The sequence below is a fragment of the Chiloscyllium punctatum genome, chromosome 34 (assembly GCF_047496795.1).
Source record: "Chiloscyllium punctatum isolate Juve2018m chromosome 34, sChiPun1.3, whole genome shotgun sequence".
Taxonomy (NCBI): Eukaryota; Metazoa; Chordata; class Chondrichthyes; order Orectolobiformes; family Hemiscylliidae; genus Chiloscyllium; species Chiloscyllium punctatum.
The window spans coordinates 38,614,601-38,639,860 of NC_092772.1; the positions used below are offsets into that span (position 1 = coordinate 38,614,601).

Genomic DNA, 25,260 nt, shown 5'->3' on the forward strand with positions numbered 1-25,260 from the left:
CTCACTCCCCACCCCCTTTAATATCCCACCCAGTCTCATCCCACTCTCCCGCTCACTCCACACACCCTTTAATGTCTCACACAATCTCATCCCACTCTCCCCCTCACTCCCCACACCCATTAATATCCCACCCAGTCTAATCCCACTCTCCCCCTCACTCCCCACACCCTTAAATATCCCACCCAGTCTAATTCCACTCTCCCCTCACTCTCCACACCCTTTAATATTCCACCAAGTCTAATCCCGTTCTCTCCCTCTCTGACCACATCCTTTAATATTTCAGCCAGTCTAATCCCACTCTCCCCCTCACTCCCCACCCCCTTTAATATCCCACCCAGTCTAATCCCACTCTCCCCCTCACTCCCCACACCCTTTAATATTTCAGGCAGTCTAATCCCAGTCTCCCCCTCATTCCCCACCCCCTTTAATATCCCACCAAGTCTAATCCCTCTCTCCCCCTCATTCCCCACACCCTTAAATATCCCACCCAGTCTAATTCCACTCTCCCCTCACTCTCCACACCCTTTAATATCCCACCAAGTCTAATCCCACTCTCCCCCTTACTCCCCACATCCTTTAATATCCCACCCAGTCTAATCCCACTCTCCCCCATTCCCCACCCCTTTTAATATCACACCCAGTCTAATCCCTCTCTCCCCCTCACTCCACACACCCTTTAATAACCCACCCAGTCTAATCCCACTCTCCCCCTCACTCCCCACACCCTTAAATATCCCACCCAGTCTAATTCCACTCTCCCCTCACTCTCCACACCCTTTAATATCCCACCAAGTCTAATCCCACTCTCCCCCTTACTCTCTACATCCTTTAATATCCCACCCAGTCTAATCCCACTCTCCCCATTACTCCCCACACCGTTTAATATCCCACCCAGTCTAATCCCACTCTCCCCCTCACTCCCCACACCCTTTAATATCCCACCCAGTCTAATCCCACTCTCCCCATTACTCCCCACACCGTTTAATATCCCACCCAGTCTAATCCCACTATCACCCTCACTCCCCACACCCTTTAATATCCCACCCAGTCTCATCCCACTCTCCCCCTCACACCCCACCCCCTTTAAAATCCCACCCAGTCTCAACCCACTCTCCCCCTCATTCCCCACCCCTTTTAATATCCCACCCAGTCTAATCCCACTGTCCCCCTCATTCCCCACTCCCTTAAATATCCCACCCAGTCTAATCCCACTGTCCCCATCACTCGCCACACCCTTTAATATTCCTCCCAGTCTAATCCCACTCTCCCTCTCACTCCCCACACCCTTTAATATCCCACCCAGTCTAATCCCACTCTCCCCCTCACTCCCCACACCCTTAAATATCCCACCCAGTCTAATCCCACTCTCCCTCTCACTCCCCACACCCTTTAATATCCCACCCAGTCTAATCCCACTCTCCCCCTCACTCCGAACACCCTTTAATATCCCACGCAGTCTAATCCCACTCTCCCCACGCACCCCACACCCTTTAATATCCCACCCAGACTAATCCCACTTCTGCCTGACTCCCCATATTCTTTAATATCCAACCCGGTCTAATCCCACTCTCCCCCTCACTCCAAACACCCTTTAATATCCCACAAAGTCTAATCCCACTTGCCCCTCACTCCCCACACCCTTTAATATCCCACACAATCTTATCACACTCTCCCCACACACCGCACACCCTTTAATATCCCAGCCAGACTAATCCCACTCTCCCCCTCACTCCGATCACCCTTTAATATCCCACTCAGTCTAATCCCACTCTCCCCCTCACTCCGAACACCCTTAAATATCCCACTCAGACGAATCCCACTCTCCCCCTCACTCCCCACACCCTTTAATATCCCACCCAGTCTCATCCCACTCTCCCGCTCACTCCACACACCCTTTAATGTCTCACACAATCTCATCCCACTCTCCCCCTCACTCCCCACACCCATTAATATCCCACCCAGTCTAATCCCACTCTCCCCCTCACTCCCCACACCCTTAAATATCCCACCCAGTCTAATTCCACTCTCCCCTCACTCTCCACACCCTTTAATATTCCACCAAGTCTAATCCCGTTCTCTCCCTCTCTGACCACATCCTTTAATATTTCAGCCAGTCTAATCCCACTCTCCCCCTCACTCCCCACACCCTTTAATATCCCACCCAGTCTAATCCCACTCTCCCCCTCACTCCCCACCCCCTTTAATATCCCACCCAGTCTAATCCCACTCTCCCCCTCACTCCCCACACCCTTTAATATTTCAGCCAGTCTAATCCCAGTCTCCCCCTCATTCCCCACCCCCTTTAATATCCCACCAAGTCTAATCCCACACTCCCCCTCACTCCCCACATCCTTTAATATCCCACCCAGTCTAATCCCACTCTCCCCCTCACTCACCACACCCTTTAATATCCCACCGAGTCTAATCCCTCTCTCCCCCTCATTCCCCACACCCTTAAATATCCCACCCAGTCTAATTCCACTCTCCCCTCACTCTCCACACCCTTTAATATCCCACCAAGTCTAATCCCACTCTCCCCCTTACTCCCCACATCCTTTAATATCCCACCCAGTCTAATCCCACTCTCCCCCATTCCCCACCCCTTTTAATATCACACCCAGTCTAATCCCACTCTCCCCCATTCCCCACCCCTTTTAATATCACACCCAGTCTAATCCCACTCTCCCCCTCACTCCCCACACCCTTAAATATCCCACCCAGTCTAATCCCACTCTCCCCTCACTCTCCACACCCTTTAATATCCCACCCAGTCTAATCCCACTCTCCCCCTCACTCCCCACACCCTTTAATATCCCACCCAGTCTAATCCCACTCTCTCCCCTCACTCCCCACACCCTTTAATATCCCACCCAGTCTCATCCCACTCTCCCCCTCACTCCCCACACCCTTTAATATCCCACCCAGTCTCATCCCACTCTCCCCCTCACAATCCACCCCCTTTCAAATCCCACCCAGTCTCAACCCACTCTCCCCCTCATTCCCCACCCCTTTTAATATCCCTCCCAGTCTAATCCCACTGTCCCCCTCATTCCCCACTCCCTTAAATATCCCACCCAGTCTCATCCCACTCTCCCCCTCACTCCCCACACCCTTTAATATCCCACCCAGTCTCATCCCACTCTCCCCCTCACAATCCACCCCCTTTCAAATCCCACCCAGTCTCAACCCACTCTCCCCCTCATTCCCCACCCCTTTTAATATCCCACCCAGTCTAATCCCACTCTCCCCCTCATTCCCCACTCCCTTAAATATCCCACCCAGTCTAATCCCACTCTCCCCCTCACTCCCCACACCCTTTAATATCCCACCCAGTCTAATCCCACTCTCCCCCTCACTCCCCACCCCCTTTCATATTCCACCAAGTCGAATCCCATTCTCTCCCTCACAGACCACATCCTTTAATATTTCACGCAGTCTAATCCCACTCTCCCCCTCACTCCCCACCCCCTTTAATATCCCACCCAGTCTCATCCCACTCTCCCCCTCACTCCCCACCCCCTTTAATATCCCACCAAGTCTAATCCCACTCTCCCCCTCACTCCCCACACCACTTAATATCTCACCTAGTCTAATCCCACCCTCCCCATCAGTCCCCACACCTTTTAATACCCCACCCAGTCTAATCCCACACTCCCCCACACTCCCCACACCGTTTAATATCCCACCGAGTCTAATCCCACTCTCCCCCTCACTTCCCACACCCTTTAATATCCCACCCAGTCTAATCCCACTCTCCCCCTCACTCCTCACCCCCTTTAAAATCCCACCCAGTCTCAACCCACTCTCCCCCTCATTCCCCACCCCTTTTAATATCCCACCCAGTCTCATCCCACTCTCCCCCTCATTCCCCACCCCTTTTAATATCCCACCCAGTCTCATCCCACTCTCCCCCTCACTCCCCACACACCCCACACCCTTTAATATCCCACCCAGTCTAATCCCACTGTCCCCCTCACTACCCACACCCTTAAATATCCCACCCAGTCTAATTCCACTCTCCCCTCACTCTCCACACCCTTTAATATTCCACCAAGTCGTATCCCATTCTCTCCCTCATTCCCCACCCCTTTTAATATCCCACCCAGTCTCATCCCACTCTCCCCCTCACTCCCCACACACCCCACACCCTTTAATATCCCACCCAGTCTAATCCCACTGTCCCCCTCACTACCCACACCCTTTAATATCCCACCCAGTCTAATCCCACTCTCCCCCTCACTCCCCACACCCTTTAATATCCCACCCAGTCTAATCCCACTCTCCCCCTCACTCCACACACCCTTTAATATCTCACACAATCTAATCCCTGTCTCCCCCTCACTCCCCACAACGTTTAATATCCCACGCAGTCTCATCCCACTCTCCCCCTCACTCCCCACCCCCTTTAATATCCCACCCAGTCTAATCCCATTGGCCCTCTCACACCCCTCACCCTTTAATAACCACCCAGTCAAATCCCACTCTCTCCCTCATTCCCCTCACCCTTTAGTATCCCACCCAGTCTAATCCCACTTCTGCCTCGCTCCCCATACTCTTTAATATCCCACCCAGTCTAATCCCACTCTCTCCCTCACTCCCCTCACCCTTTAATATCCCACCCAGTCTAATCTCACTCTCCCCCTCAATACCCATAACCTTTCAAACCCACCCAGTCTAATCCCACTTTCCTCCCACACCCCTTACACTTTAGTATCCCACCCAGTCTAATCCCACTTCTGCCTCATTTCCCATACTCTTTAATATCCAACCCAGTCTAATCCCACTCTCCCCACACACCCCACACCCTTTAATGTCCCACCCAGACTAATCCCACTCTCCACCTCACTCCCCACCCCCTTTAATTACCCACCCAGTCTCAACACACTTTCCCCCTCACTCCCCAAACCCTTTCATATCCCACCCAGTCAAATCCCACTCTCCCCCTCACTCCCCACCCCGTTTAATATCCCACCAAGTCTCAACCCACTCTCCCCCTCACTCCCCACACCCTTTAATATCCCACCCAGTCTAATTCCACTCTACCCCTCAATTCCCATAAGCTTCCAAACCCACCCAGTCTAATCCCACTTTCCTCCCACACCCCTTACACTTTAATATCCCACCCAGTCTAATCCCACTTCTGCCTGACTCCCCATACTCTTTAATATCCCACCCAGTCTAATCCCACTCTCCCCACACACCCCTCACCCTTTAATATCATACCCAGACTAATCCCACTCTCTCCCCAACACTCCCCACACCCTTTAATATCCCACCCAGTCTCATCCCACTCTCCCCATCACTCCCCACACACTTTAATATCCCACCCAGTCTAATCCCACTCTCCCCACACACCCCACACCCTTTAATACCCCACCCAGTCTAATCCCACTCTCCCCACACACCCCACACCCTTTAATATCCCACCCAGACTAATCCCACTCTCCCCCTCACTCCCCACACCATTTAATATACCACCCTGTCTAATCCCACAGGACCTCTCACACCCCTCACCCTTTAATATCCCACCCTGTCTAATCCCACTCTCCCCATCACTCCCCTCAATTTTTAATATCCCACCCAGTCGAATCCCACTCTCCCTCTCAATCACCACATCCTTTAATATCCCACCGAGTCTAATCCCACTCTCCCCCTTACGTCCTACACCCTTTAATATCCCACCCAGTCTCATCCCATTTTCCCTCACTCCCCACACCCATTCATGTGCCACCCAGTCTCATCCCACTCTCCCCTTCACTCCCCACCCCCTTTAACATCCCACCCAGTCTAATCCCACTCTCCCCCTCACTCCACACACCCTTTAATATCTCATACAACCTTATCCCACTCTCCCCCTCACTCCCCACACCCTTTAATATCCCACCCAGTCTAATCCCACTCTCCCCATCACTCCCCCCACCCTTTAATATCCCACCCAGTCTAATCTCACTCTCCCCCTCACTCCCCACACCCTTGAATATCCCACCCAGTCTAATCCCACTCTCCCCCTCACTCCCCACACCCTTTAATATCCCACCCAGTCTAATCCCACTCTCCCCATCACTCCCCCCACCCTTTAATATCCCACCCAGTCTAATCCCACTCTCCCCCTCACTCCCCACACCCTTGAATATCCCACCCAGTCTAATCCCACTCTCCCCCTCACTCCCCACACCGTTGAATATCCCACCCAGTCTAATCCCACTGTCCCCATCACTACCCTCAACCTTTATATCCCACCCAGTCTAATCCCACTCTCCCCCTCACTCCCCACCCCCTTTAATATCCAACCCGGTCTAATCCCACACTCCCCCTCACACCCCACCCCCTTTAATATCCCACCCAGTCTCAACCCACTCTCCCCCTCACTCCCCACCCCCTTTAATATCCCACCCATTCTCAACCCACTCTCCCCCTCACTCCCCACCCCCTTTAAAGTCCCAACCAGTCTCAACCCACTCTCCCCCTCGCTCCCCACACCCTTTCAAACCCACCCAGTCGAATCCCACTTTCCTCCCACACCCCTTACACGTTACTATCCCACCCAGTCTATTCCCCCTTCTGCCTCGCTCCCCATACTCTTTAATATCCCACCCAGTCTAATCCCACTCTCCCCACACACCCCTCACCCTTTAATATCCACCCAGTCTAATCCCATCTCTCCCCAACACTCCCCTCTCCCTTTAATATCCCACCCAGTCTAATCCCACTCTCCCGCTCACTCCCCACACCCTTTAATATCTCACACAATCTAATCCCACTCTCCCCTTACTCACCACACCCTTTAATATACCACCCTGTCTAATCCCACTCTCCCTCTCACTCACCACATCCTTCAATATCCCACCGAGTCTAATCCCACTCTCCCCCTTACGTCCTACACCCTTTAATATCCCACCCAGTCTCATCCCATTTTCCCTCACTCCCCACACCCATTAATGTGCCACCCAGTCTAATCCCACTCTCCCCCTCACTCCCCACACCCTTTAATATCCCACCCAGTCTAATCCCACTCTCCCCCTCACTCCCCACATGCTTTAATATCCCATCCAGTCTAATCTCACTCTCCCCCTCACTCCACACACCCTTTAATATCCCACCCAGTCTAATCCCACTCTCCCCCTCACTCCCCACACCCTTTAATATCCCACCCAGTCTAATCCCACTCTCCCCCTCACTCCCCACATTCTTTACTATCCCACCCAGTCTAAACTCACTCTCCCCACGCAAACCCCACTCCCTTTAATATCCCACAAAGTCTAATCTGCCTCATTCCCCATACTCTTTAATATCATACCCAGACTAATCCCACTCTCCACCTCACTCCGAACACTATTTAATATCCCACCCAGTCTAATCCCACTGTCCCCCTCACTCCCCACACCCTTTTATATCCCACCCAGTCTAATCCCACTCTACCCCACACACCCCACACCCTTTAATATAACACCAAGTCTAATCCCACTCTCCCCCTCACTCCCCACCCCCTTTAATATCCCACCCAGTCTCAACCCACTCTCCCCCTCACTCCCCATACCCTTTAATATCCCACGCAGTCTAATCCTACCCTCCCCCTCACTCCCCACCCCCTTTAATATCCCACCCAGTCTCATCCCACTCTCCCCCTCACTCCCCACCCCTTTTCATATCCCACCCAGTCTCATCCCACTCTCCCCCTCACTCCCCACCCCTTTTCATATCCCACCCAGTCTCATCCCACTCTCCCCCTCACTCCCCACATCCTTTAATATTCCACCCAGTCTCATCTCACTCTCCCCCTCACTCCCCACACCCTTTAATATCCCACCCAGTCGAATCCCACTCTCCCCCTCACACCCCACATTCTTTAATATCCCACCCAGTCTAAACTCACTCTCCCCACTCAAACCCCACTCCCTTTAATATCCCACAAAGTCTAATCCCACTGGCCCCTCACACCCCTCACCCTTTAATATCCACCCAGTCTAATCCCACTCTCTCCCTCACTCCCCTCACCCTTTAATATCCCACCCAGTCTAATTCCATTCTCCCCCTCAATTCCCATAACCTTTCAAACCCACCCAGTCTAATCCCACACCCCAAACCCTTTAATATCCCACCCAGACTAATCCCACTGTCCCCCTCACTCCTCACACTCTTTAATATAACACCAAGTCTAATCCCACACTCCCCCTCACTCCCCACACCCTTTAATATCCCACCCAGTCTAATCCCACTCTCCCCCTCACTCCCCACATTCTTTAATATCCCACCAAGTCTAATCCCACACTCCCCCTCACTCCCCACACCCTTTAATATCCCACCCAGTCTAATCCCACTCTCCCCCTCACTCCCCACATTCTTTAATATCCCACCCAGTCTAAACTCACTCTCCCCACGCAAACCCCACTCCCTTTAATATTCCACAAATTCTAATCTGCCTCATTCCCCATACTCTTTAATATCATACCCAGACTAATCCCACTCTCCACCTCACTCCGAACACTATTTAATATCCCACCCAGTCTAATCCCACTGTCCCCCTCACTCCCCACACCCTTTTATATCCCACCCAGTCTAATCCCACTCTACCCCACACACCCCACACCCTTTAATATAACACCAAGTCTAATCCCACTCTCCCCCTCACTCCCCACCCCCTTTAATATCCCACCCAGTCGAATCCCACTCTCCCCCTCACACCCCACATTCTTTAATATCCCACCCAGTCTAATCCCACTCTCCCCTCACTCCCCACACCCTTTAATATTCCACCCAGTCTCATCCCACTCTCCCCCTCACTCCCCACACCCTTTACTATCTCACACAATCTAATCCTACTCTCCCCCTCACTCCCCACACCCTTTCATATCCCACCCGGTCTAATCCCACACTCCCCCTCACTCCCCACCCCCTTTAATATACCACCCAGTCTCATCCCACTCTCCCCCACACACCCCACACCCTTTAATATAACACCAAGTCTAATCCCACTCTCCCCCTCACTCCCCACACCCTTTAATACCCCACCCAGTCGATTCCCACTCTCCCTCTCACTCACCACATCCTTTAATATCCCACCCAGTCGAAACTCACTCTCCCCCCTCACACCCCACTCCCTTTAATATCCCACCTAGTCTAATCCCACTGGCCCCCTCACACCCCTCACCCTTTAATATCCACCCAGTCTAATCCCACTCTCTCCCTCACACCCCTCACCCTTTAATATCCCACCCAGTCTAATCCCACTCTCCCCCTCACTCCCCACACCCTTTAATATCCCACCCAGTCTAATCCCACTCTCCCCATCACTCCCCCCACCCTTTAATATCCCACCCAGTCTAATCTCACTCTCCCCCTCACTCCCCACACCCTTGAATATCCCACCCAGTCTAATCCCACTCTCCCCCTCACTCCCCACACCCTTTAATATCCCACCCAGTCTAATTCCACTCTCCCCCTCACTCCCCACACCATTTAATGTGCCACCCAGTCTCATCTCACTCTCCCCCTCACTCCCCACACCATTTAATATCCCACCCAGTCTAATCCCATTCGCCCCCTCACTCCTCACACCCATTAATATCCCACCGAGTCTAATGCCACTCTCCCCCTCACTCCCCACATCCTTTAATATCCCACCCAGTCTAATCCCACTCTCCTCCCTCACTCCCCACCCCCTTTAATATCCCACCCAGTCTCAACCCACTCTCCCCCTCACTCCCCACCCCCATTAATATCCCACCCAGTCTCAACCCACTCTCCCCCTCACTCCCCACACCCTTTCAAACCCACCCAGTCTAATCCCACTTTCCTCCAACACCCCTTACACGTTAGTATCCCACCCAGTCTATTCCCCCTTCTGCCTCGCTCCCCATACTCTTTAATATCCCACCCAGTCTAATCCCACTCTCCCCACACACCCCTCACCATTTAATATCCACCGAGTCTAATCCCACTCTCCCCCTCACTTCCCACACCCTTTAATATCCCACCCAGTCTAATCCTACTCTCCCCCTCACTCCACACACCCTTTAATATCCCACCCAGTCTAATCCCACTCTCCCCCTCACTCCCCACACCCTTTAATATCCCACCCAGTCTAATCACACTCTCCCCATCACTCCCCACACACTTTAATATCCCACCCAGTCTAATCCCACTCTCCCCACACACCCCACACCCTTTAATATCCCACCCAGACTAATCCCACTCTCCCGCTCACTCCGAACACCCTTTAATATCCCACCCAGTCTAATCCCACTCTCCCACTCACTCAACACACCCTTTAATATCTCACACAATCTCATCCCACTCTCCCCCTCACTCCCCACACCCATTAATATCCCACTCAGTCTAATCCCACTCTCCCCCTCACCCACCACACCCTTTAATATACCACCCTGTCTAATCCCACAGGACCCCTCACACCCCTCACCCTTTAATATCCCACCTGGTCTAATCCCACTCTCCCCATCACACCCCTCAACCTTTAATATCCCACCGAGTCTAATCCCACTCTCCCCCTTACGTCCTACACCCTTTAATATCCCACTCACTCTAATCCCACTCTCCCGCTCACTCCACACACCCTTTAATATCTCGCACAATCTCATCCCACTCTCCCCCTCACTCACCGCACCCATTAATATCCCACCCAGTCTAATCCCACTGTCCCCCTCACTCCCCACACCCTTAAATATCCCATCCAGTCTAAGTCCACTCTCCCCTCACTCTCCACACCCTTTCATATTCCACCAAGACTAATCCCATTCTCACCCTCACAGACCACATCCTTTAATAATTCAGCCAGTCTAATCCCATTCGCCCCCTCACTCCTCACACCCATTAATATCCCACCCAGTCTAATCCCACTCTCCCTCTCACTCCCCACACCCTTTAATATCCCACCCAGTCTAATCCCACTCTCCCCCTCACTCCCCACATCCTTTAATATTCCACCCAGTTTAATCCCACTCTCCCTCTCAATCCTCACACCCTTTAATATCCCACCCAGTCTAATCCCACTCTCCCACTCACTCCCCACATCCTTTAATATCCCACCCAGTTTAATCCCACTCTCCCTCTCAATCCTCACACCCATTAATATCACACCCAGTCGAATCCCACTCTCCCCATCACTCCCCTCAACCTTTAATATCCCACCCAGTCTAATCCCACTCTCCCCCTCACTCCCCACACCCTTTAATATCCCACCCAGTCTAATCCCATTCGCCCCCTCACTCCTCACACCCATTAATATCCCACCCAGTCTAATCCCACTCTCCCCCTCACTCCCCACACCCTTTAATATACCACCCAATCTAATCCCACTCTCCCCCTCACTCCCCACCCCCTTTAATATCCCACCCAGTCTCAACCCACTCTCCCCCTCACTCCCCACCCCCATTAATATCCCACCCAGTCTCAACCCACTCTCCCCCTCACTCCCCACACCCTTTCAAACCCACCCAGTCTAATCCCACTTTCCACCCACACCCCTTACACGTTAGTATCCCACCCAGTCTAATCCCACACTCCCCCTCACACCCCACTCCCTTTAATATCCCACCCAGTCTAATCCCACTCTCCCCCACACACCCCACACCCTTTAATATCCCACCCAGTCTAATCCCACTCTCCCCACACACCCCACACCCTTTAATATCCCACCCAGACTAATCCCACTCTCCCGCTCACTCCGAACACCCTTTAATATCCCACCCAGTCTAATCCCACTCTCCCACTCACTCCACACAACCTTTAATATCTCACACAATCTCATCCCACTCTCCCCCTCAATCCCCACACCCATTAATATCCCACCTGGTCTAATCCCACTCTCCCCTCACTCCCCTCAACCTTTAATATCCCACCGAGTCTAATCCCACTCTCCCCCTTACGTCCTACACCCTTTAACATCCCACCCAGTCTCAATTCACTCTCCCCCTCACTCCCCACACCCTTTAATATCCCACTCACTCTAATCCCACTCTCCCGCTCACTCCACACATCCTTTAATATCTCACACAATCTCATCCCACTCTCCCCCTCACTCACCGCACCCATTAATATCCCACCCAGTCTAATCCCACTGTCCCCCTCACTCCCCACACCCTTAAATATCCCATACAGTCTAAGTCCACTCTCCCCTCACTCTCCACACCCTTTCATATTCCACCAAGACTAATCCCATTCTCTGCCTCACAGACCACATCCTTTAATAATTCAGCCAGTCTAATCCCAGTCTCCCCCTTACTCCCCACACGTTTTCATATCCCACCCAGTCTAATCCCACTCTCCCCCTCACTCCCAACCCCCTTTCATATCCCACCGAGTCTAATCCCACTCTCCCCCTCACTTCCCACACCCTTTAATATCCCACCCAGTCTAATCCTACTCTCCCCCTCACTCCACACACCCTTTAATATCCCACCCAGTCTAATCCTACTCTCCCCCTCACTCCACACACCCTTTAATATCCCACCCAGTCTAATCCTACTCTCCCCCTCACTCCCCACACCCTTTAATATCCCACCCAGTCTAATCCCACTCTCCCCTCACTCCCCACACCCATTAATGTGCCACCCAGTCTAATCCCACTCACCCCCTCATTCCCCACACCCTTTAATATCCCACCCAGTCTAATCCTACTCTCCCCCTCACTCCACACACCCTTTAATATCCCACCCAGTCTAATCCTACTCTCCCCCTCACTCCCCACACCCTTTAATATCCCACCCAGTCTAATCCCACTCTCCCCTCACTCCCCACACCCATTAATGTGCCACCCAGTCTAATCCTACTCTCCCCCTCACTCCCCACACCCTTTAATATCCCACCCAGTCTAATCCCACTCTCCCCCTCACACCCCACATGCTTTAATATCCCACCCCGTCTAATCCCACTCTCCCCCTCACTCCACACACCCTTTAATATCGCACCCAGTCTAATCCTACTCTCCCCCTCATTCCCCACTCCCTTTAATATCCCACCGAGTCTAATCCCATTGGCCCCCTCACTCCCCTCACCCTTTAATATCCCACCCAGTCTAATCCCACTCGCTCCCTCACTCCCCTCACCCTTTAATATCCCATCAAGTCTAATCCCACTCTCTCGCTCACTCCCCTCACCCTTTAATATCCCACCCAGTCTAATCTCACCCTCCCCCTCAATACCCATAACCTTTCAAACCCACCCAGTCTAATCCCACTTTCCTCCCACACCCCTCACTCTTTAATATCCCACCCAGTCTAATCCCACTCTCTCCCTCACACCCCTCACCCTTTAATATCCTATCAAGTCTAATCCCACTCTCTCCCTCACTCCCCTCACCCTTTAATATCCCACCCAGTCTAATCTCACTCTCCCCCTCAATACCCATAACCTTTCAAACCCACCCAGTCTAATCCCACTTTCCTCCCACACCCTACACTTTAGTATCCCGCCCAGTCTCATCCCACTTCTGCCTCGTTCCCCATACTATTTAATATCCAACCCAGTCTAATCCCACTCTCCCCACACACCCCACACCCTTTAATATCCCACCCAGACTAATCCCACTCACCCCCTCACTCCCCTCCCCTTTAATTACCCACCCAGTCTTAACACACTCTCCCCCTCGCTCCCCAAACCCTTTCATATCCCACCCAGTCAAAGCCCACTCTCCCCCTCACTCCCCACACCCTTTAATATCCCACCCAGTCTAATTCCACTCTCCCCCTCAATTCCCATAAGCTTCCAAACCCACCCAGTCTAATCCCACTTTCCTCCCACATCCCTTACACTTTAGTAGCCCACCCAGTCTAATCCCACCTCTGCCTCGTTCCCCATAATCTTTAACATCCCACCCAGACTAATCCCACTCTCCCCCTCACTCCCCACACCCTTTAATATTCCACCCAGTCGAATCCCACTCTCCCCCTCACTCCCCACATTCTTTAATATCCCACCCAGTCTAAACTCACTCTCCCCACTCAAACCCCACTCCCTTTAATATCCCACAATGTCTAATCCCACCGGCCCCTCACACCCCTCACCCTTTAATATCCACCCAGTCTAATCCCACTCTCTCCCTCACTCCCCTCACCCTTTAATATCCCACACCGTCTAATCCCACTGGCCCGCTCACACCCCTCACCCTTTATTATCCCACCTGGTCTAATCCCACTCTCTCCCTCACTCCCCACACCCTTTAATATCCCACTCAGTCTAATCCCACTCTCCCCCTCACTCCCCACACCCTTTAATATCCCACCCAGTCTAATCCCACTCTCCCCCTCACTCCAAACACTCTTTAATATCCCACCCAGTCTCATCCCACTCTCCCCATCACTCCCCTCAACCTTTAATATCCCACCCAGTCGAATCCCACTCTCCCCCTATCTCCCCACACCCTTTAATATCCCATCCGGTCTAATCCCACTCTCCCCCTCACTCCCCACCCCATTTAATATCCCACCCAGTCTCAACCCACACTCCCCCTCACTCCCCACCTCTTTTCATATCCCACCCAGTCTCATCCCACTCTCCCCCTCACTCCCCACACCCTTTAATATTCCACCCAGTCGAATCCCACTCTCCCCCTCACTCCCCACATTCTTTAATATCCCACCCAGTCTAAACTCACTCTCCCCACTCAAACCCCACTCCCTTTAATATCCCACAAAGTCTAATCCCACCGGCCCCTCACACCCCTCACCCTTTAATATCCCACCCAGTCTAATCCCACTCTCTCCCTCACTCCCCTCACCCTTTAATATCCCACCCAGTCTAATCCCACTGGCCCGCTCACACCCCTCACCCTTTATTATCCCACCCGGTCTAATCCCACTCTCACCTTCACTACCCTCACCCTTTAATATCCCACCCAGTCTAATCTCATTCGCCCCCTCACTCCTCACACCCATTAATATCCCACCCAGTCTAATCCCACTCTCCCTCTCATTCCCCACACCCTTTAATATCCCACCCAGTCTAATCCCACTCTCCCCCTCACTCCCCACATCCTTTAATATCCCACCCAGTCTAATCCCACTCTCCCTCTCACTCCTCACACCCTTTAATATCCCACCCAGTCTAATCCCACTCTCCCTCTCAATCCTCACCCCCTTTAATATCCCACCCAGACTAATCCCACTCACCCCCTCACTCCCCTCCCCTTTAATTACCCACCCAGTCTTAACACACTCTCCCCCTCGCTCCCCAAACCCTTTCATATCCCACCCAGTCAAAGCCCACTCTCCCCCTCACTCCCCACACCCTTTAATATCCCACCCAGTCTAATTCCACTCTCCCCCTCAATTCCCATAAGCTTCCAAACCCACCCAGTCTAATCCCACTTTCCTCCCACATCCCTTACACTTTAGTAGCCCACCCAGTCTAATCCCACATCTGCCTCGTTCCCCATAATCTTTAACATCCCACCCAGACTAATCCCACTCTCCCCCTCGCTCCCCACACCCTTTTATATCCCACCCAGTCTAATCCCACTCTCCCCCTCACTCCACACACCCTTTAATATCCCACCCAGTCTAATCCCACTCTCCCCCTCACTCCCCACACCCTTAAATATCCCACCCAGTCTAATCCCACTCTCCCCCACACTCCAAACACTCTTCAATATCCCACCCAGTCTCATCCCACTCTCCCCATCACTCCCCTCAACCTTTAATATCCCACCCAGTCGAATCCCACTCTCCCCCTATCTCCCCACACCCTTTAATATCCCATCCGGTCTAATCCCACTCTCCCTGTCACTCCCCACCCCATTTAATATCCCACCCAGTCGAATCCCACTCTCCCGCTCACTCCTCACCCCCTTTAATATCCCACCCAGTCTCAACCCACACTCCCCCTCACTCCCCACCCCTTTTCATATCCCACCCAGTCGAATCCCACTCTCCCCCTCACTCCCCACATTCTTTAATATCCCACCCAGTCTAAACTCACTCTCCCCACTCAAACCCCACTCCCTTTAATATCCCACAAAGTCTAATCCCACCGGCCCCTCACACCCCTCACCCTTTAATATCCACCCAGTCTAATCCCACTCTCTCCCTCACTCCCCTCACCCTTTAATATCCCACACCGTCTAATCCCACTGGCCCGCTCACACCCCTCACCCTTTATTATCCCACCTGGTCTAATCCCACTCTCTCCCTCACTCCCCACACCCTTTAATATCCCACCCAGTCTAATCCCACTCTCCCCCTCACTCCCCACACCCTTTAATATCCCACCCAGTCTAATCCCACTCTCCCCCTCACTCCAAACACTCTTTAATATCCCACCCAGTCTCATCCCACTCTCCCCATCACTCCCCTCAACCTTTAATATCCCACCTAGTCGAATCCCACTCTCCCCCTATCTCCCCACACCCTTTAATATCCCATCCGGTCTAATCCCACTCTCCCTGTCACTCCCCACCCCATTTAATATCCCACCCAGTCGAATCCCACTCTCCCCCTCACTCCCCACATTCTTTAATATCCCACCCAGTCTAATCCCACTCTCCCCCTCACTCCCCACATTCTTTAATATCCCACCCAGTCTAATCCCACTCTCCCCCTCACTCCCCACATTCTTTAATATCCCACCCAGTCTAATCCCACTGGCCCGCTCACACCCCTCACCCTTTATTATCCCACCCGGTCTAATCCCACTCTCACCTTCACTACCCTCACCCTTTAATATCCCACCCAGTCTAATCTCATTCGCCCCCTCACTCCTCACACCCATTAATATCCCACCCAGTCTAATCCCACTCTCCCTCTCATTCCCCACACCCTTTAATATCCCACCCAGTCTAATCCCACTCTCCCCCTCACTCCCCACATCCTTTAATATCCCACCCAGTCTAATCCCACTCTCCCTCTCACTCCTCACACCCTTTAATATCCCACCCAGTCTAATCCCACTCTCCCCCTCACTCCCCACACCCTTTAATATCCCACCCAGTCTAATCCCACTCTCCCTCTCAATCCTCACACCCTTTAATATCCCACCCAGTTTAATCCCACTCTCCCTCTCAATCCTCACACCCATTAATATCACACCCAGTCGAATCCCACTCTCCCCATCACTCCCCTCAACCTTTTATATCCCACCCAGTCTAATCCCACTCTCCCCCTCACTCCCCACACCCTTTAATATACCACCCATTCTCAGCCCACTCTCCCCCTCACTCCCCACCCCCTTTAAAGTCCCACCCAGTCTCAACCCACTCTCCCCCTCACTCCCCACACCCTTTCAAACCCACCCAGTCTAATCCCACTTTCCTCCCACACCCCTTACACGTTAGTATCGCACCCAGTCTATTCCCCCTTCTGCCTCGCTCCCCATACTCTTTAATATCCCACCCAGTCTAATCCTACTCTCCCCACACACCCCTCACCCTTTAATATCCACCCAGTCTAATCGCACTCTCTCCCCAACACTCCCCACACCCTTTAATATCCCACCCAGTCTAATCCCACTCTCCCCATCACTCCCCACACACTTTAATATCCCACCCAGTCTAATCCCACTCACCCCCTCACACCCCACTCCCTTTAATATGCCACCCAGTCGAAACTCACTCTCCCCCCTAACACCCCACTCCCTTTAATATCCCACCGAGTCTAATCCCACTCTCCCCCTCACTCGACACACCCTTTAATATCCCACTCAGTCTTATCCCACTCTCCCCCTCACTCCCCACACCCTTTAATATCCCACCCAGTCTAATCCCACTCTCCCCCCTCACACACCACTCCCTTTAATATCCCACCCAGTCTAATCCCACTCTCCCCCCACACTCCCCACACCCTTTAATATCCCACCCAGTCTAATCCCACTCTCCCCCCTTACACACCACTCCCTTTAATATCCCACCCAGTCTAATCCCACTCTCTCCCTCACTCCCCTCACCCTTTAATATCCCACCCAGTCTAATTCCATTCTCCCCCTCAATTCCCATAAACTTTCAAACCCACCCAGTCTAATCCCACTTTCCTCCCACACCCCTTACACTTTAGTATCCCACCCAGTCTAATCCCACTTCTGCCTCGTTCCCCATACTCGTTAATATCCCACCCAGTCTAATCCCACTCTCTCCCTCACACCCCTCACCCTTTAATATCCCATCAAGTCTAATCCCACTCTCTCCCTCACTCCCCTCACCCTTTAATATCCCACCCAGTCTAATCTCACTCTCCCCCTCAATACCCATAACCTTTCAAACCCACCCAGTCTAATCCCACTTTCCTCCCACACCCTACACTTTAGTATCCCACCCAGTCTCATCCCACTTCTGCCTCGTTCCCCATACTCTTTAATATCCAACCCAGTCTAATCCCACTCTCCCCTCACTCCTCACACCCTTTAATATCCCACCCAGTCTAATCCCACTCTCCCTCTCAATCCTCACACCCATTAATATCACACCCAGTCTAATCCTACTCTCCCCATCACTCCCCTCAACCTTTAATATCCCACCCAGTCTAATCCCACTCTCCCCCTCACTCCCCACACCCTTTAATATACCAGCCATTCTCAGCCCACTCTCCCCCTCACTCCCCACCCCCTTTAAAGTCCCACCCAGTCTCAACCCACTCTCCCCCTCACTCCCCACCCCCATTAATATCCCACCCAGTCTCAACCCACTCTCCCCCTCACTCCCCACACCCTTTCAAACCCACCCAGTCTAATCCCACTTTCCTCCCACACCCCTTACACGTTAGTATCGCACCCAGTCTATTCCCCCTTCTGCCTCGCTCCCCATACTCTTTAATATCCCACCCAGTCTAATCCTACTCTCCCCACACACCCCTCACCCTTTAATATCCACCCAGTCTAATCCCACTCTCTCCCCAACACTCCCCACACCCTTTAATATCCCACCCAGTCTAATCCCACTCTCCCCATCACTCCCCACACACTTTAATATCCCACCCAGTCTAATCCCACTCTCCCCACACACCCCACACCCTTTAATATCCCACCCAGTCTAATCCCACTCTCCCCACACACCCCACACCCTTTAATATCCCACCCAGACTAATCCCACTCTCCCCCTCACTCCGAACACCCTTTAATATCCCACTCAGTCTAATCCCACTCTCCCTCTCACTCACCACATCCTTTAATATCCCACCCAGTCGAAACTCAGTCTCCCCCCTCACACCCCACTCCCTTTAATATCCCACCGAGTCTAATCCCACTCTCCCCCTCACTCGACACACCCTTTAATATCTCACCCAGTCTAATCCCACTCTCCCCCCTCACACACCACTCCCTTTAATATCCCACCCAGTCTAATCCCACTCTCTCCCTCACTCCCCTCACCCTTTAATATCCCACCCAGTCTAATTCCACTCTCCCCCTCAATTCCCATAAACTTTCAAACCCACCCAGTCTAATCCCACTTTCCTCCCACACCCCTTACACTTTAGTATCCCACCCAGTCTAATCCCACTTCTGCCTCGTTCCCCATACTCGTTAATATCCCACCCAGTCTAATCCCACTCTCTCCCTCACACCCCTCACCCTTTAATATCCCATCAAGTCTAATCCCACTCTCTCCCTCACTCCCCTCACCCTTTAATATCCCACCCAGTCTAATCTCACTCTCCCCCTCAATACCCATAACCTTTCCAACCCACCCAGTCTAATCCCACTTTCCTCCCACACCCTACACTTTAGTATCCCACCCAGTCTCATCCCACTTCTGCCTCGTTCCCCATACTCTTTAATATCCAACCCAGTCTAATCCCACTCTCCCCACACACCCCACACCCTTTAATATCCCACCCAGACTAATCCCACTCTCCCCCTCACTCCCCTCCCCTTTAATTACCCACCCAGTCTCAACACACTCTCCCCCTCGCTCCCCAAACCCTTTCATATCCCACCCAGTCAAAGCCCACTCTCCCCCTCACTCCCCACACCCTTTGATATCCCACCCAGTCTAATCCCACTCTCCGCACATACCCCACACCCTTTAATATCATACCCAGACTAATCCCACTCTCCCCCTCACTCCCCACACCCTTTTATATCCCACCCAGTCTAATCCCACTCTCCCCCTCACTCCACACACCCTTTAATATCCCACCCAGTCTAATCCCACTCTCCCCCTCACTCCCCACACCCTTTAATATCCCACCCAGTCTAATCCCACTCTCCCCCTCACTCCAAACACTCTTTAATATCCCACCCAGTCTAATCCTACTCTCCCCCTCACTCCCCACACCCTTTAATTACCATCCAGTCTAATCCCACTCTCCCCTCACTCCCCTCACCCGTTAATGTGCCACCCAGTCTCATCCCACTCTCCCCCTCACTCCCCACACCCATTAATATCCCACCCAGTCTAATCCCACTCTCCCCCTCACTCCACACACCGTTTAATATCCCACCCAGTCTAATCCCACTCTCCCCTCACTCCCCACACCCATTAATGTGCCACCCAGTCTAATCCCACTCTCACCCTCACTCCCCACACCCTTTAATATCCCACCCAGTCTAATCCCACTCTCCCCCTCACACCCCACATGCTTTAATATCCCACCCAGTCTAATCCCACTTCTGCCTCGTTCCCCATACTCTTTAATATCCCACCCAGTCTAATCCCACTCTCTTCCCTCACACCCCTCACCCTTTAATATCCCATCAAGTCTAATCCCACTCTCTCCCTCACTCCCCTCACCCTTTAATATCCCACCCAGTCTAATCTCACTCTCCCCCTCAATACCCATAACCTTTCCAACCCACCCAGTCTAATCCCACTTTCCTCCCACACCCTACACTTTAGTATCCCACCCAGTCTCATCCCACTTCTGCCTCGTTCCCCATACTCTTTAATATCCAACCCAGTCTAATCCCACTCTCCCCACACACCCCACACCCTTTAATATCCCACCCAGACTAATCCCACTCTCCCCCTCACTCCCCTCCCCTTTAATTACCCACCCAGTCTCAACACACTCTCCCCCTCGCTCCCCAAACCCTTTCATATCCCACCCAGTCAAATCCCACTCTCCCCCTCACTCCCCACACCCTTTAATATCCCACCCAGTCTCATTCCACTCTCCCCCTCAATTCTCATAAGCTTCCAAACCCACCCAGTCTAATCCCACTTTCCTCCCACATCCCTTACACTTTAGTAGCCCACCCAGTCTAATCCCACCTCTGCCTAGTTCCCCATAATCTTTAACATCCCACCCAGTCTAATCCCACTCTCCGCACATACCCCACACCCTTTAATATCATACCCAGACTAATCCCACTCTCCCCCTCACTCCCCACACCCTTTAATATCCCACCCAGTCTAATCCCACTCTCCCCCTCACTCCACACACCCTTTAATATCCCACCCAGTCTAATCCCACTCTCCCCCTCACTCCCCACACCCTTTAATATCCCACCCAGTCTAATCCCACTCTCCCCCTCACTCCCCACACCCTTTAATATCCCACCCAGTCTAATCCCACTCTCCCCCTCACTCCACACACCGTTTAATATCCCACCCAGTCGAATCCCACTCTCCCCCTATCTCCCCACACCCTTTAATATCCCATCCGGTCTAATCCCACTCTCCCTGTCACTCCCCACCCCATTTAAGATCCCACCCAGTCTCAACCCACTCTCCCCCTCACTCCTCACCCCCTTTAATATCCCACCCAGTCTCAACCCACACTCCCCCTCACTCCCCACACCCTTTAATATCCCACCCAGTCTAATCCCACTCTCTCCCTCACTCCCCTCACCCTTTAATATTACACCCAGTCGATTCCCACTCTCCCCCTCACACCCCACATTCTTTAATATCCCACCCAGTCTAAACTCACTCTCCCCACTCAAACCCCACTCCCTTTAATATCCCACAAAGTCTAATCCCACCGGCCCCTCACACCCCTCACCCTTTAATATCCACCCAGTCTAATCCCACTCTCTCCCTCACTCCCCTCACCCTTTAATATCCCACACAGTCTAATCCCACTGGCCCGCTCACACCCCTCACCCTTTGTTATCCCACCCAGTCTAATCCCACTCTCACCTTCACTACCCTCACCCTTTAATATCCCACCCAGTCTAATCTCATTCGCCCCCTCACTCCTCACACCCTTTAATATCCCACCCAGTCTAATCCCACTCTCCCTCTCAATCCTCACACCCATTAATATCACACCCAGTCTAATCCTACTCTCCCCATCACTCCCCTCAACCTTTAATATCCCACCCAGTCTAATCCCACTCTCCCCCTCACTCCCCACACCCTTTAATATACCAGCCATTCTCAGCCCACTCTCCCCCTCACTCCCCACCCCCTTTAAAGTCCCACCCAGTCTCAACCCACTCTCCCCCTCACTCCCCACCCCCATTAATATCCCACCCAGTCTCAACCCACTCTCCCCCTCACTCCCCACACCCTTTCAAACCCACCCAGTCTAATCCCACTTTCCTCCCACACCCCTTACACGTTAGTATCGCACCCAGTCTATTCCCCCTTCTGCCTCGCTCCCCATACTCTTTAATATCCCACCCAGTCTAATCCCACTCTCCCCACACACCCCTCACCCTTTAATATCCACCCAGTCTAATCCCACTCTCTCCCCAACACTCCCCACACCCTTTAATATCCCACCCAGTCTAATCCCACTCTCCCCATCACTCCCCACACACTTTAATATCCCACCCAGTCTAATCCCACTCACCCCACACACCCCACACCCTTTAATATCCCACCCAGTCTAATCCTACTCTCCCCACACACCCCACACCCTTTAATATCCCACTCAGTCTAATCCCACTCTCCCCCTCACTCCGAACACCCTTTAATATCCCACTCAGTCTAATCCCACTCTCCCCCTCACTCACCACACCCTTTAATATACCACCCTGTCTAATCCCACAGGACCCCTCACTCCCCTCACCCTTTACTACCCCACCCAGTCGAATCCCACTCTCCCTCTCACTCACCACATCCTTTAATATCCCACCCAGTCTAATCCCATTGGCCCCCTCACTCCCCTCACCCTTTAATATCCCACCCAGTCTAATTCCACTCTCCCCCTCAATTCCCATAATTTTTCAAAGCCACCCAGTCTAATCCCACTTTCCTCCCACACCCCTCACCCTTTAATATCCCACCCAGTCTAATCCCACTCTCCCCCCTCACACACCACTCCCTTTAATATCCCACCCAGTCTAATCCCATTGGCCCCCTCACTCCCCTCACCCTTTAATATCCCACCCAGACTAATCCCACTCTCCCCCTCACTCCCCTCCCCTTTAATTACCCACCCAGTCTCAACACACACTCCCCCTCGCTCCCCAAACCCTTTCATATCCCACCCAGGCAAATCCCACTCTCCTCCTCACTCCCCTCACCCTTTAATATCCCACCCAGTCTAATTCCACTCTCCCCGTCAATTCCCATAAGCTTCCAAACCCACCCAGTCTAATCCCACTTTCCTCCCACATCCCTTACACTTTAGTAGCCCACCCAGTCTAATCCCACCTCTGCCTCGTTCCCCATAATCTTTAACATCCCACCCAGACTAATCCCACTCTCCCCCTCACTCCCCACACCCTTTTATATCCCACCCAGTCTAATCCCACTCTCCCCCTCACTCCACACACCCTTTAATATCCCAACCAGTCTAATCCCACTCTCCCCCTCACTCCCCACACCCTTTAATATCCCACCCAGTCTAATCCCACTCTCCCCCTCACTCCAAACACTCTTTAATATCCCACCCAGTCTAATCCTACTCTCCCCCTCACTCCCCACACCCTTTAATATCCCACCCAGTCTAATCCCACTCTCCCCTCACTCCCCACACCCATTAATGTGCCACCCAGTCTAATCCCACTCTCCCCCTCACTCCCCACACCCTTTAATATCCCACCCAGTCTAATCCCACTCTCCCCCTCACTCCCCACATCCTTTAATATGCCACTCAGTCTAATTTCCCTCTCCCCCTTACACCCCACTCCCTTTAATATCCCACCCAGTCTAATCCCACTCTCCCAACCACTCTCCACACCCTTTAGTATCTCACACAATCTAATCCCACTCTCCCCTTCACTCCCCACACCCTTTAACACTCCACCCAGTCTTATCCCACTCTCCCCATCACTCGCCCACACCTTTTAATACCCCGCCCAGTCTAATCCCTGTCTCCCCCTCACTCCCCACAACGTTTAATATCCCACCCAGTCTCATCCCACTCTCCCCCTCACACCCCACTCCCTTTAATATCCCACCCAGTCTAATCCCACTCTCCCCCTCACTCCACACACCGTTTAATATCCCACCCAGTCTAATCCCACTCTCCCCTCACTCCCCACAACGTTTAATATCCCACCCAGTCTCATCCCACTCTCCCCCTCACACCCCACTCCCTTTAATATCCCACCCAGTCTAATCCCACTCTCCCCTCACTCCCCTCACCCTTTAATATCCCACCCAGTCTAATCCCACTCTCCCCCTCACTCCCCACACCCTTTAATATCCCACCCAGTCTAATCCCACTCTCCCCCTCACACCCCACATGCTTTATTATCCCACCCCGTCTAATCCCACTCTCCCCCTCACTCGACACACCCTTTAATATCCCACCCAGTCTAATCCCACTCTCCCCCTCACTCCCCACTCCCTTTTATATCCCACCCAGTCTAATCCCACTCTCCCCCTTACTCCACACACCCTTTAATATCCCACCCAGTCTAATCCCACTCTCCCCCTCACTCCCCACACCCTTTAATATCCCACCCAGTCTCATCCCACTCTCCCCATCACTCCCCACACCCTTTAATATCCCACCCAGTCGAATCCCACTCTCCCCCTATCTCCCCACACCCTTTAATATCCCACCCAGTCTAATCCCACTCTCCCCCTCACTCCCCACCCCCTTTAATATCCCATCCGGTCTAATCCCACTCTCCCGCTCACTCCCCACCCCATTTAATATCCCACCCAGTCTAATCCCACTCTCCCCCTCACTCCCCACACCTTTTAATATTCCACCCAGTCGAATCCCACTGTCCCCCTCACTCCCCACATTCTTTAATATCCCACCCAGTCTAAACTCACTCTCCCCACTCAAACCCCACTCCCTTTAATATCCCACAAAGTCTAATCCCACCGGCCCCTCACACCCCTCACCCTTTAATATCCACCCAGTCTAATCCCACTCTCTCCCTCACACCCCACTCCCTTTAATATCCCACACAGTCTAATCCCACTGGCCCGCTCACACCCCTCACCCTTTATTATCCCACCCGGTCAAATCC

General features: G+C 52.7%; 1 protein-coding gene across 1 annotated transcript in view; it reads left to right on the forward strand.

Moving 5' to 3' along the window:
* The window catches only part of LOC140458723 (uncharacterized), a 60,884-nt gene that overhangs the window by 25,616 nt on the left and 10,008 nt on the right, over window positions 1–25,260 (forward strand). The window lies entirely within an intron of this gene.